At 34.3% G+C, this 16147-nt stretch overlaps 1 protein-coding gene across 1 annotated transcript in view; it reads left to right on the top strand.

Moving 5' to 3' along the window:
* Positions 1–16147, top strand: part of TMEFF2 (transmembrane protein with EGF like and two follistatin like domains 2) — a 229683-nt gene that overhangs the window by 76382 nt on the left and 137154 nt on the right. The gene's annotated exons all lie outside the window — the stretch shown is intronic.

The following is a 16147-nucleotide window of genomic DNA, read 5'->3' as shown; positions in this document are numbered from 1 at the left end:
TTGTCGTAGTGTTATCAAAGGTTCATCCATCTTGTAACATATATCAGAGCTTCATTGCTCTAGTATAGCTGAATACTATTCTATCTGTACATAGATGCTACATTGTGTTTATCTATTCATTTGATGAACAATGGGATTGTTTACACCTTTTGACCTTTGAGGCTAATGTGTGATGAACATGGTATGCAAGTGTCTGTTTGAGTCCCTATTTTCAATTATTTCAGGTGTATACCAAAGAGTGAAAGTACTGAGGCATGTGATAATTAGGTTTAACGTTCCAAGGAATTGCCAAATTATTTCCCACAACAGCTGCACCATTTGCACATTTGCACTCGTAGTGTACAATAGCCTCCTCCCTGATGCTTTTTTCAAAAATAGTAGTAGTTTAATGCTTAACAATTTAGGATTGTTATAGAGAATTTGTTGTAATGGATTAATAAAGATTATTAAAGGATTTAAAAATGAAAGTTAAAAGGCATAGAACAATGACCTGGGAAATTGTTTTTGTCTAGAGAAGGCTATGGAATTGTCTAACATTCATTTTTATTGCAAGAAGATTTATGTTTAAATAAAGTCCTGTCCATCCTAGAAGTAGATTATGCAAACAACCTTTATGAATATGGTATGCAATTCAAATTGTTGTTAGGGTCACCAAAAGTTGTTTTGATTTAACCACTTATTTTATTTGTCATATCCAAACTCTGATTCACCAGAAGTACCCATTTTGAGCTTGCTGGCCAGATTAGAGACCTGTTTGTGAAATGAGCAGTTAATAACCTGCTGGAAAATCAATTTAAATGTTGACCTGCTTGAATTAACTAAGATAATAGGTCCCTTTTATTAGAGAACTATTTTCATTTTCTCAATCCCAGAACAACAACAAAGTGAAATTATTTTATAACACATTGTCATTATAACATTATTAAACAGAAATTATCTGTTTTGATTATTTTCTAAAAAAGAGGTCCCATGGTTTCTTTGGTAGGGAACCCGAGAGATATTGACAAGGCAAACAGAAGATGAACAAGATGATCTATTGTTTTCACTTGTTACCTTGTGATTCCTTCACTGTCCAACACCACTTATACAATGAGGCTGTTCTCCTTGAGATACAGAAATGTTTACTGTAGCATATGCACTCACAAAAAGGTATGTGGAGAAGTCACTTGAATTATTTTATTTGGGAAATTAACAGAGATCTCAGTAACTTATGAACATAGAATAAATATATTTTGAATGCATGCACATTTTCCAGGTCCACAAAAAGACTGTTTATCAGCACATAATATCATATCCTTTGGGCAGTTCTGCTTTAGAAAAGCTGTGTTTTTCCTAATTGAGGATCTTAATTATCCACAAATGATTGTAGCTAGCATGAGTATTTGCGCTGATATTCATGGTATGATTTAGAGTATTGTTTAAGTCAATTTAAGAATCTTTAAAAAAAAAATCTCTAGTAAGAGATCAGATTACTTTCCACATACTGTAATTGAAATAAAACATTTTTTCTGAAGATTTTTCTCTTTTACTTTTGTACAGATCAATTAAGATACCAAGATTCTTTATTTCATGTAATGCTGAACTACTCAGAATCTATGGCTCAGTTGCTCTGTATAGGATTTAATAGTCCCTTAATCCTAAGTATATTTAATCTTAATATTATTTATACTTAACATAGGTAATGTCATTTCTTTATTCAAAAATTTTTAGTAGTTCCCTATTCAATAGATGACAAAGTCCAAACAACTTAGCTATTTTTTCTGCCAGAATATTTAGACTTTAACATCCCTTCCAGGCTTATATTTTACTATCCTTAACAAATATTCACTATATAAAACAAAACATATTATTTACTCTGATTCTCACCCAAGTATTTCTCATGTAACTCTCACCCTCTGGAAATGCTGAACTCCTTGACTTCCTCCATAGAAGTCCAATCCTTTCCAAATCCAACATCAAGATCAAACGCCATCATCTCTGTTTTACTTCCCTTGGTTCCATAATTGGAAAACATTTTCTATCTTCCTGGTAGTGTAAGACTTTTAATCACTATTGACATACTCCTTATGTTTCGTCTAAAATAATGGTTGGGTTTTGTGTGTTTTGTTTCTTCTTAATGTTTGTGAGCTCCATAGGGTCTGAGGCCGTGTACTCTTCATCTTGGAAATCTCCCAAAGCACTAAAAAAGTGTCAAGCAGACAGGAAGTACATAGAGTTTATTATTTTGAACGAATGGATTTCACATTTCAAGCATAGATTCTTTTTCAAAAGTCATTTTCAAAAGGGTATAATTTATTCTTCATTCAGTAAGATAATTAACAAATTCGTAAATCATGGACCTCTTTTGAAAATGATACAAGCTGAGCACTGACAATGTTTCAGGAAAGGAAGACATGAAATGGTGGCTTTCTTACAATAACTGTTTGGTTTTATTATCATTATCTTTTTATTGTATAAAATAATGAAAAACAAGAAAATCCACAAAAATAAAATAATTTTTACCTGCATTACCAATACCAAGATACATTTTAAAACCCCAAAGAGGAACATAGTTTATATATATTTTTCCATAGTTTGTGTTTTCCTGATAATGGTTTGTTGTGACCTTATTTCTGTATCAATAAATATGCTTCTCAAACATCGTGTTTAAAGAAGGTCTAACGTTGCTTTATTATTTAAATAACTCCTGTTCTTAGAAATGTCAGATCCTAGTTTTTCACTGTATCTCAATCACTTTGACCTTCATCCATGGGATTTAATCTTTATGCTCATCTTCATTACTTGGGATAAATTCCTACAAATAGAATTATCCTACTCAGGATATACATATAGTGTTAAAGCTACTTGTACACATTAATAACTTGCTCTTCAAGCTTTTTTTTTTGTCTTGTTTGCCAGTTTCTACTGTACCAAGAGTATTCTAAAATACTAAAGGGCCTCTAAAGGGCCCCGTAGTGACTTCCTTAAACTTCCTTCAGACTCAAACTGCATTTTCTAAAGTATTCCTCAAAATTGGGACATATTATAATTCTTATCTGCGTGGAAAACATTAGCTGAAGTTCCTCCTGAAGAAAAGGCAACGAGATTAAGGATGTGATAATGAAGGTTCTCTTTTATATTTTCCACAGATCTGAAAATAACAAGTTTTGTAGTTAGGTCATAACACAGTCCTGGCAGGTAGCGTATGGTGACTCAGTATTGCAAGTTCAGAAGTGCCATTGGAATTAGAGAAGCATGCCATTGTATTTAGTATTCAGTATTCCAGTTCTGGAGTTATACTGCCCAGGAAAACTGCTACCTACCACTTACATTGTGTGATGTCGGACCACACACTTAATAACTCTTCGCTCCCGTTTCTGTATCCACAAAATAGAAATAACAAGGGCGTCTTCTTTGAAGGGTACTGTGGAAGCTGGTGGGGTAATGGCAGAAGGTGTGTTGTCCAGTGCCAGCACCTTGGAAGATCTCTACAAAATAGTAGCTGTTGTTATTTTTACCTACAGTATTTGGGAAAGAGCTGCCTAAAATACAGGTTCAGTGCTTGGTAGATATGTCCAATAAATGATTATATTTATCATACTTATTGTAAAATGGATTATATTACCTAAGGGAGAAAGGGACATGTAAAAATAGTATTAAACTTAAGGTTCACTTCCGTAACGCTTCATGAAATACATACATAATCAACTTCTATCTCACGAACGTTTAAATAATTTGGTAAAAAAAAAAAATTGTGTCATTTTGGAATAGGTCAAATGAAGAGTGTGTTGCTCGACATTACAACATCAATTAGACTTCTTATGAATATTTAAAGCATTCTGGTAATAATTCATGTGGTAAAACCCAAAAACAGCCTTTTCAATAAATGAAAAGTTTGCAGGTCAAATCTTTTCATGATATTCATACATATTTTCTTGTCTTAAGTTAACAGGAGGTAACAGTCAGGGTTACAATTTCACCTATAACTAACTTAAAGAAGTAAGACAGGTAAAAAGAAAAGAACTGCCTTTCATAACACAAATATAGAATTAAACTGTCAAGACTTGAAATGTTCAATAAACTACATGTAGAATAAGATTTTTAAAATTCAAATAATTTTCTTTGAATGTGATAGGAAATGAATGTATTGGCCAGAAAACTGTGACAATTAATTGCAGAATGGCTGAATTTTAATGAAAGGCTCTAAGAAAAAAAAATGATAAAATGAATGTGCTATTTGCTTTTAAATCATTTACAGTTGAATAATTTATGTTATCTTTAATTCATCCAGTTAAATCATCCAAGATGAATACAATATGAATAGAAGAGGTTTAAAATTGTCAGATTTTTGCATTAAAATGTTTGCCAATAACCACTTGTGTTTTTTATTGCTATTTTAATGGTTTTTATATATTGCAGTATGAATTGGAAGACTAAGCTAAAGTACACAATATAATGAGTTTGCAGGGTTATAAATATCTGACCTGTATTTTCAGACTCTAAAATAAAATCTCGTATAAGTAAGTTTATGTTCTCTCAAAGAAAACTAACATAACTGGTAATTATTCCGATAATCTTCCCCAAATTTGACACACCTTATTCTCCCAGTTTCTGTGTTGAAGGACATTCTCCAACTGTTCATACCAAAAATTTTAGCCCCGAACGCTTACCTTCTTTTTTCTCTCAAAATCCACATCTTATCTATCAGGAAATCCTGTTAGAAGCTACATAGATCCCAGACTTATACCCCTGAAACAAATAATACATTGTATGTTAATAATAAATAAATAAATAAATATCTCAGTTACCAAAAAAATAAATAAATAAAAGGGGGAATTAAAACAAAGAAGCTACATAGAAAACATATACAATATTCTCCCCAATGCCTACAGTTACCGTCCCTACCTCAGCCACCATCATTCTGCCCTTCCCTCTGCCTCAGTCTCAGTTGATGGCTGCTTTCCTATAGCCTCTTTCCGAGCAGTCAGAGTAAAAAATAACTTTTATAAATAAAACTTTGTAAATAAATTCTACCCAAAACTTCCAGTGGCTTTCCATCTCATTCAGATAGAATTCAAAAGTCATGTAATGAACTTCACAACAATGTGATTGTCTAACCCCTGTTATCTCTCTGATTTTGTCTCCTCCCACTCTTTTTCTTTCTTCCTCAGCTCTTCAAACATACCAAGTATGCTCTCATCTCAGAGTTACAACAGCTCTGCATAAAACAAAGGCATACAATTTCATTTTCATTCTCCTTCTACCAGTGACCTCGCCATTGATTGGATTTTCACCCAGAGAACCCTGGAATCCAACTCTAAATGCTAGCAGACAGACTGCCTCCCTCAAGATACAATAATTTGTGATCTATATAGCACTCTAGCAGCTGTCTTATTTGCAGAATTTAAGGCCAGACTACCTTCTTAAATGCTTCTATTAAGAATTAGATACTGAGTCACAATTAGGGTTTTGTTAATATATTTGGCAAAAGAACCAGACAGGATACAAAAGTCAGATCTGACCCCTCATGAAACTAAGATTACTACAGTTCTGAAACGGAAATAAAACAAAGACCAATTGTTCTAAGGACAAACCCATATAAGGACACACGTGCGAAGGTGAACCCAAAACCAAAAGGTCCATATATTGGCCAAGATCCAAGCACATGTATGACAGCAAATGAGAGGAAATCTAATAATCATGTCATTGATAAAGGTACTCATTGCTCAGTTGAGTCTAGTAAATGGGCATAAGGAAAGGAAATACAGGCAGCAACTGTACCCAGCTTGGTGTACTCTTGTTCAGTAAAAGGATACCCCTTGGAGTCAGGAATAATCATGAGAAAACAGAATTTTAGGAAAAAATAATATCCAGGAAGACCTATTCTATGAGAAATTGAGTTACAGGGCCATAAACATGTTTAACAGAATAATAAAACTCAGTTTCTGAGCTTCTGGGCATCCAGTTCTAATTTTAAATTAACAGGATATCACTATTCCCATTACTTAGGTCCCAAAGTGATCCATCCTAGGATTTTGGGAAAAACTCAAGGAGACCCAGCTTCAATATTTCACACCACAGAATGCTCAGAGAGAAAAAAAAAATAAATGATCTTCAGTTTAGGAATACACTAAAGTTTGCAGTTTCCCATAGGATAGTTAGAAAAACCTTACCGAAAAGAGATATTAAAACAAAACTTAAAGATGTGAGGAAGAATGAGCCATGGAGATATCTGAGGGGCAAAGCATTCTAGGTTCTGTTTGAAGAACTACAAGACTAGTGTAGCTGGGGCAGAGTGAAGGAGAAAAACAGGGAAAATGAGTTTGGATCCAGGGCACATTCTGGGAGCCTTATACATCACCACCGTGTGTACTCTGCCATTTATTGTGAGTGAGATAGAATGCTACTAAGTGGCTTTTAACAGAAGAATACATGACCTATGTAATGACAGTAGGCTCAAAGCAGGACTTTCATTCTTGGACTAACCATTGCAAAATGACCAAAAGCTAAATGAAGCAAATGACTAATTTTATTTGTTCTTACTTTTTAGGTGATAATAGTGTCTTCCTACATAAGCTTCAATAATTTGTGCTTGTTTTATACACATCTCCCTGACATGATATTATTACTTAACATTTCAGTTCCTTCTAATTTTTTATATTAGTTGCCCCAAAGCTAAGTTAAATCACATTTATTGAGTCTTTGTATGTACCACATACCCTGCCATATGATTTACGTGAAGAATCTCATTTATTCCTCCAACAACTTGGAATAATCATTATCTCCGTTATGTTGATAAGGAAGAGAACTTTGGAATTCCACAGCATGTGCTTTGTCTAACGTTGGCATAATACTTGTTTTTGTGGATCTGAGCTCCCTCTTCAGATGCTTTCTTTAGATGGACTAATATTTAGTGAGGAGAAAGTGCCATCCACCACGGTTAATAGATTTCCAATCAAGAAGACAGAGTCTGCATCCTCAGAAGCTTGTACAGCCCGAGGAACTACCTGGGATGCAGTATAGTCTAGTGATTCAGCACTTGTGCATTTGAGTCGGAACACAGGGGCTCCTATCCCAGCTTGTCCATTTACTAACTGCATGACCTCCCTTCCCTTTTGATTCTTCTGTGAAGTAATATTACCTAAACTAGGACTCAAGCCTATAATTCTTTATGCTAAATTATAATTGACATACAATATTATGTTAGTTTCAGGTATACATGATAGTGCTTCCATATTTTTATACATCATGAAATTGTCCTCAACAAAATATTAGTAAAACAAATTCAAATTCAACTTAATACAATAAAATGGTCATACACCAAAATAAAAAATAAAAATAATAAAAAATAAGTTTAAAAATTAAAAATAAAGCAAATAAAATAAAAATAATTAGTTAATTAATTAATTAATTAAAGGATCATATACCATGACCAAGTGGGATTCATTCCAGAAATGCAAAGATGGTCTAACATCTGCAAGTCAGTCATTGTGATCTACCACATTAACAAAACGAAGGGTAAAGATCATATGATCATCTCACTAGATGCAGAAAAAGCGTTTAACAAAATTTAATATCTATTTATGATTAAAACTCTCAACAAAATGTATATGAAGGGAAGATACCTCAGCATAATAAGGGCCATATATGAGAAACACATAGCTAACATCATATCCAACAGTGAAAAGCTGAAAGCTTTTCTCTAGGATCAGGAATAAGACAAAGTTGCCCTGTCTTGCCACTTTTATTCAACCCAGTATTGGAAGTTCTAGCCAGAGCAATTAATAAGAAAAATAAGTAAATAAAAGGCACTCGCACTGGAAAGGAAGAAGAAAAGCTGTCACTATTTGTACATGACATGATACTATACATAGAAATCCTATGATCTCTACCAAAACTATTAAAATAAGTGAATTCCATAAAGTTGCAGGATATAAAATTAATATACAAAGGTATGTTGTATTTCTATAAACTAGTAATAAACTATCAGAAAGAGAAATTAAGAAAAAAATCCTATTCACAATCACATCAAAAAGAATAAAATACAAAGAAATTATCTTAACCAAGGAGGTGAAAGACCTGTATTCTGAAAACTGTAAGACACTGACAAAAGAAATTGAGATGGAAAGATATACTGCGCTCATGGGTTGGAAGAATTAACATAGTTAAAGTTTCCATACTACCAAAAGGAATTTACTGATTCAATGCAATCTCTATCAAGCCTATAAGATTTTGAGTTCAATTTTAAAAGAAAGCATACAAAATTAGTTATAAAAGTGAATATTTATTGGGGCACCTGGGTGGCTCAGGTGGTTAAACCTCCAGCTCTTTCTTGATTTTGGCTTAGGTCATGATTTCACAGTCTTGAGACTGAACCCTGCACGGGGCTCTGCACTCAGCAGGGAATCTGCTTGAGATTCTCTCTCTCCCTTTCCCCTGCCTACCCCACCCCCCAGCTCCCTCACTCACTCTCTCTCTCTCAAATAAACAAATAAATCTTTAAAAAAAATTTTTTTTTTTTTGCTACTTAAGGCATTTACTAACTTTGATAATAAAAATGTGAACAAATGTGAGCAGAAACTTAATCCATTATTAGGATAATATTTCCTCTGTGAACATCTGTCAGAAACTTTTGTCTCTGATCTAGAACGGTATATACATTTATAATACACTTGGATATGAGCAATGCTTATAAAAACATTTTGAAAAACTAAAAGGTGTCCACATTTCTTCCATTAATTAACCTAGTTTTATTCAGAAGCTTTGTGGAACCAGAATATACTGTTACTCCAAAGGTGTAAAAAAGAGGGATTCACTGTTAACCACGTGGTATAAGGAGGCATCGGCATGGAAACGATACCCTGGCTTCTTATCCAAGCTTGACTTGTACTTGCTGATGTGATTTTGAGCAATTCATTAAATGTTTTGTGACACAGATTCCTTAGATGTAAAAGAAGGCCATGGGTTGAGACCTAACGAATTTGGGGAAAATAAATCTTGAAATGAACATACATGTCTATGTGCTTTTAGTGCCTGAATCTGTTGGGTAGCAGCATAGTCTGAGGCATATGATGCCATTCTGCATGCCAAACCGAGAAAATTGAGTAGAAAACCCTTTTTCTTTTAAACAGCCTTTGAAGCTGCCAGTAATTAATTTGACAAAGTTGTTAAAAAACTGAAGCCAATCTCTCTAAGTTGTGGGGTTCTGTATATGAGCCATCTGGAACTATCAGAGAATTGGGACAATTCAAGTTATGCTTACATAATTGTGAATAAGGAAACTCGTTTTGGTCCTAGTTCAAGGGTTTAGGCAAACTGAACATTACCAATCCAAGTGAAACACAATAGCAGCAAGAGACGTACTCACAAACATACTTGGTTTGAGGGACGCCCAGGTGGCACAGTTGGTTGAGGTTGGACTTCCAGTTTCAGCTCAGGTGGTGATCTCAGGGCCATGCTCAGATTGAGCCCCACACTAGGTTCCATGCTCAGAACCGAGTCTGCCTGAGAGTCTCTCCCTCTCCTTCTACCCCTCCTGCTCATGCTCCCTCCCTCCTTCTCTCACTAAAATAAATAAATGAACCTTTAAAAAAATACTTGATTTGATTAAAAACCTGGACCTGAAAGCTGTCAGAGTCCCTAATGTCCCAAGCTTGCCAAAGAATAAGTTCATGGACCTCCCTTCGAGGAGTGAAACCTAACTCAGTATCACTCAGATACTGAACATACAGCAGGCATGTTGACTACTGCAGAACGCAGTTTAACCATGAACATTGCTCAAGTTCTTCCAGTTCTTCTTTCTAGAGAGAAGAAAAATATCCCATTTGTTCTACAGATTGAAGTAGAATCAGCTGGAATGGATGGAGGAAGGGAGAGAAAAGAAGGATGGAGGTCATCCTGGTGGTTCCTCTATTCCCGATGGTTATGCCCTGGGACTGCTACTGGCTGTTTTTTGAGAATATTAACCAAGTGCGAATGTAGTCTTGAAAAGTTGAGATTCTTGGGAATTTCAAAAATACAATACCTCTGGTTTTAAAAACCAATTCTAAACACAATTTCATGCCTGGTTTGTATTACTGAAATACTCTGAAATATTCATGTCAATTCCTTTTGAGTAACTAAACGGACTAGTATTTTATCAGTTTTTTTCAGTACTTTAAGAAAAAGTTTGCAGTCCTCACTCAGATACACGTACTGAATTCTGATGATCAGCTGCCGGAAGACCCGCTCTTAGAGGTCTTACTCTGCTGCCCTTTAGACTGCGGACGATGGCCATTTACCCATAAGCAAAAAATCTTCAGGAATTAGTTTTATTGAAAAGTCAATTTAGCTAATTTGTCCTTATTTTTCGAATTTGACTTTTATCATCCAATAGAGAGAAGAGCCCTGACTACTTCTGCTCTAGCCAGCTGCCCTGATATATACTTGATATGAAAAAACAGGGTAGAACCTTGGCTCACCTTCCTTCAAACTCTCAAATCTAGTCAGGAATCATCTACAGGGAAACTCTGTTCCCTTAAGACTTGATTTCTTAACACTTTACCTACTGTGACCTTAGCATTTTGGGAGCAAATTATTCTAATTCTGAATGGCAAGAAAACTGTTTTGAAAACACTAATTTTATATTGACCAAAAAGTTTTAAAATTACACATTAATAAAATTTTTAAAAAGAGATTTTTTTCACAAAGGAAGATCAGGGGTCCATTCAAATAAGATTTGGATTGAGAGTGTTTTTGCTCAGTAGAATATGACCTTACATTTCATACTACTCACTGGATAAAAAGTCAGTTTGTTTTTATTTTTATTTTTTTAATTAATATATGTATTATTTGCTTCAGAGGTACAGGTCTGTGAATCATCTGTCTTACACAGTTCGCAGCACTCACCATAGCATATACCCTCCTCAGTATCCATAATCCAGCCTCCCTGTCCCTACTCCCCCACCCCACCCCACAGCATCCCTCAATTTGTTTCCTGGGATTAAAAGTCTCTTATGGTTTGTGTCCCTCCCCGGTCCCATCTTGTTTCATTTTTTTCCCTCCCCCCCTGACCCACCCGCCTCCAAATTCCTCATATCAGAGAGATCATATGTAATTGTCTTTCTCTGATTGACTTATTTCGCTCAGCGTAATACCCTCTAGTTCCATCCATGTCGTTGCAAATGGCAGGATTTCTTTTTTCTTTTTCTTTTTTTTTTTTTTTTTTTTTTGATGGCTGCATAGTATTTTGTTTTGATTTGTTTTAGGGGTACAGGTGTGTGAATCAGCACTCTTACTTTACCTTGCTATTGTGGTTAAATTAAGTGAGATACTATTATTTGGGGGAACACTTCCTACCGTCAAGGATTATTAAATGATATTATAGGCTATTGAATGGCAAGCACGGAATTATATGTATCTCACTCTTGTATTTGGTTAACTGAGGCACAGGTGCTTGTGACCTTTCTTCATCTCTCGTTTCCTCTAAGCTGTTGTTTAAACAGAGTGTTATTACCACTTGGATGACGTCTAAAGGTGATCACGTGTAGTGTACATATAGTCATAGCCTTGCACCTTCTTCGCTTCTTTAAAAGAGTTTTAGGCTAACAGGAACTGTGAATGGGAATATATTTTGTCAGAGGTTTCCATAACCCAATTAAATATAGAAATATGAGGACCGTAAAAGATACTAATAATGGAGGTCAAAGAGCACACGGAAGTACCATGGAGACATGAAGACCTGTAATTGTCTTACTCCTTCTGCTCCACCACAAAAACAAAAGGCAGTGCTTAGAACGGCAATGAAAATTTATTCCATTTTGGTTAGACTTAAAATGAGCGGTCCAATGCTTATTGCTCAGAGGGAAGAGTGTATGGTAGGTCAACTGAAGGTATCTGTTGTATCTTTAAATCTATTTGAAATGTTTGAGTGAATTATTATCTAAACTGACAGGTGATTGCTATCCAAGCTAACAATATATTGCTGTTAGCATAGATCAAAAGGGACTACGTTAAAAAAATGTGTTCTTTATAAGCTTTGGCTGTAGATAAGATGATATGGTACATGAATTAGGAAATGAATAAACTGGAATTATAGCTAAATCCACGTAATTCTATTGTGAAATGTCCTTAACTTGCTGTTCTTTGCAAAGCATGCTGTGCACAGCGTGGCGAGTGTGCTTGTAATAAACAATTACGGAGAAATGTACAAGAAAAGTTTTAAAACTTCATCTCAGTAAATACCTCAGGTGAAGTCGACATGATTTTCTTCAGTTGTTTAAAAATGTATGTGCTCGTAACTATTCCATCTGCAAAATGTACTGTATACACAAATCTGATCATTTGATTCCTATTAAATATTGTTTGTATATGTAAATAAAAAATAATAGTAAAGGTGATGCAAAAATATATTTTGTGTTTTCAGAACACTTTCAGAAGACTCAAACTTAGAGATACATCCAAATTTTAAAATGTATTTTCTTTTCATAATTTTCAAAATAATGAGAACATTTGTAGCCTGAAATTAAGTTTATAAACTTAGAAGACTAATTTGAAAGAAACCAGTCATGCAAGAAACATTCTCTTCTATGCAGAATGTGTATCTAATTTTTAAATGGCAATGAACAAGCTTTGGAATCGTACTCCTTAAACCATTAAAAGAATCACCTGTCTAATAAAGAGGGTCCCATTTCTGTTACTTTATATTAATGCATCATCTACATTTATGTATATAAAATTTTCAAATTCAGTTGCAAATCTCTTCACATAAAAAATTCCAACTGTCCTTGGAATAAGGCCCAATTAATATTCCATTGATTTCATTGTAAATGGATGACCAGGTCACAGCCTAAGCAGAAGAGAAAGTTAAGTAACGTCAACTGCTTCCTCTTTCAAAGCAGTGGAACACCCTTCCAAATTCTGTTTTCTATATTCTGTGGGATAATGTCTCCCAATACCGTAACAGCCCTTTTTCTCATTACCTTCTTCTCCTTATGAAAACCTCTTCACAGTTTATAGGATGAGAACAGAAGACAAAGCCATGATGAATGTCCAAAGCAGCTTTTAAGTTAGTCATATGACCTATGAATATAACTTAACCTCAAAATATGGATTATGTCAAAAACTATGAAGCATATTTATCTTACAGACATTGCATTTGTTGGTTGTGGCCTCTAAATATTTAGACAGTTTATTTATTTTGTGTTTAAAGTAAGTTATAGAAGACTTTTATTCCCAGAGTGCAGGAAGCACTAAGCTTGAATTAGAAGCCCTAATTAAATACTCTGATAATATCTAGCTTTGCCATTAGCTTATCCCAGTACCATTATGGAAAGTCTTTTGGTCTTTCCCCCCAAAGTGAATTAGTGACAAGATTCTCTGTATCGACAAGATTCTTTATATCATAAGGATTTGTGTTATTATTATTTCTTTATTTTTGCTCTTAAAAATGTTTTCTGTATTTCTTTTTCTTCAAGAAAAGTGTCAGGTTTATTGAGTTGTTCCACAATTTAATTTTAGTATTACTGTGAACACTTTTGAAAATAAAATTAGAATAGTTTGTGAACTTTGCCATTTTAAAGCATGTGATTTTATTTTCAGAATTTATTTTCAAGATAAGAAAGATAACTGAATTTATGCCTTACTAAATTCCATGATGTTGTTATTTCCATGATGTAAATTCCACGATGTTCCTTCCTTAAGGATTTCCTTAAGAATTCTCTACCGTGTCATACCTATGAGGTAATACATGGGAGCATCCTGACAAGAGCATCTACCCAATTGGAAAGGTCTATTTCTATCCATTTCTGTCCTTCATGGGGATCAATTTTTACTTCCTCATTTATTTTTATAAAATTTTTCACTAAATATGGTGTTGAAAGGAATTGAATTATATTCCTCTTTAAGATGTTATTTAAAAGTTATAGTTGATCATTTAGAGTTTTGGCTCAGTCGCAAAAAAAGCAGCAGATTCTGAGTCTAAATAGTGTAATGTGTGTATTCAGTTGTACTGCCATTTATTATTTTAGCTGTAAAATACTGTTAAGCTCAAACATGAACCTCTTTATGTCTTCAGCTCTGTCCCCTCATTCAAGTTACCTCTTAAGCTCTTTGCCTTTGTAAAATCTGAGGAGAGAAGCTCTAGAGGACTTTCCCATCTACAGTGAAATATAAGTTGGCTATGGATGAATCAGAACAACATGGCAAAAAAAAATAATAATTACTATTATTACATATGTGATATATATACACACATTTATAAAATATATATAAATATATACATACATACACACACACACACACACAAGATGAAGGGATACTAAGAAAACAATAGCAAACCTGCCCAGGACATAGCAAAGGCAATGATGAGGAAGATAATTTAAATTGGCAAACCATTATTCATTATAAGGAACCATGTACATTTGAGGAAAGTTCAAATCTGATGTTAAAATTCAACTTTTGTGACCAAATCTTATGCTTAATATAAGCATGAAAACTGCCTTAACCAAGTAAATTACCAAGTAAATTATCATGAGCTTTCAGGATATGAAAAGCAGTGTAGACTCGGTTTTGAAACAGGTATACCAGTTAATCTGGTAAAACTCGAAGGAATATGTTGACGCATTTTTTAAGAGTGTCATTGTTTGGAAAGTCATTGGGTTTTAAGAGAAAACGTTGTATATTCATTTCTCTTGCTAGTGGGATGCTAGAACACGTATTTTCAAAAAAAATTATTTATCTAAAGCAAAAAAGTTACTAATAAAAATGAATATGAAACTTGGTTATTGGCACCTTAATTTCCCCTCTCCAATATATGCATTAACTAATGCCAACTGATGTCAACACAAATTATGAGCATGCAAGAAAAACTAATTGTTCCACATTATTTTACAGTTATTATTGATTACCATGCCCTTTGCAAGTCAAGACAGAAATAGAAAGTGTAATAATTCTTGAGGATGAATTTAACAGTTAGTAGAGGGGAGGAAGGATGTTTCCAAATACTTTCTTAATTACATATTAAAATTATAGGATATATTTAAAGGGCTTCAGTTGACTATAAGTAAAATCTGACTGAAGGGCTTCAGTTGAGTATACATAAAATCTGACTAAATGTTAGAACATGATGTCTAATCAAATATATGCTAATATATATTATGAAGAGACTTCTCTTTTTAAGTTTGAATATTGTTTCTTCTTTCCATCAGAGTGACACATCCTTTTCAGCCAGAAAGAGCTTAAAAGCAACATAAAAATTGCGATGTATATATTAGTGCCACACACACACACACAACACACACACACACACAACACACACACACACAGATTATTAAGAATGTTTTCCCCCTGGGTATGTGGTAGAATTTTCTTTCAAATGGTGGTTGTTCAAATACCACTTGAAAGGTGTTTGAGTCAGTGTCTATGGAACTTAGCCTTTTGTTGCATTAAGTGGAACACAGGTGGGTGGAGAGGCTTCATTATACATTAAAATGAGAACAAAAGCAAACAAAATAACATGAAAAGCAGTATAATAGAATTCATATAATATGAAATTTTTATCTGTGTCCTGGGCCCCAACTTTACTTGACCCTCTTAGTCTCAGCAGACCTCATAAACATTACCTAGAATACAGTCTATCAACATTCCTCCTTTCCAAAATGTTGTAAAAAATAAGGTGGAGAAGCTTGGTTCAAGCCAAATTAATAGTAAGTACATTCAAAAGTAACTGCCTAGAAAACCAAAGTTCGAGACACAGGGATGTGCCATGTAGAGAATTACCACGCCCTATTACTAATACCATGAGTCTAAAAACAATCCAGAGGCTTAGAAAACAAGACAAAACAAAACAAAATACACAAAAAACAAATACTTGTGTATTATATGAGAACCCAGGACTTCCCTTCCCTTCCTTGTCTTTTTCTTTTCTTCTTTCCTTTATTTTTCTGTTCGTTTGTTCTGTTTATTCCTTCTAACTTTATAGCTATCAGGGCTTAAATACGATCTCAAAGGCTTCCTGCTGGGGTTTCCACTCTGAAGTCACTGCAGTTGATCTGGGTAAGGGACCAATAAGATCTGGTTGGGCTTAGGTCAATATGTGATAAAATGGCAAATTTTAACTGGAGATTTCTGGCACAGGCTCTTCTTGGCTCCCACCTTGCCCTGCTAGGAAGAGAGTCAAAGGTTGAAGGCT

The sequence above is a fragment of the Lutra lutra genome, chromosome 3, assembly GCF_902655055.1.
Source record: "Lutra lutra chromosome 3, mLutLut1.2, whole genome shotgun sequence".
NCBI classification, from domain to species: Eukaryota; Metazoa; Chordata; class Mammalia; order Carnivora; family Mustelidae; genus Lutra; species Lutra lutra.
The sequence above is the reverse complement of the archived record's forward strand: the minus strand, read 5'-3'. Positions and strand labels throughout refer to the sequence as shown.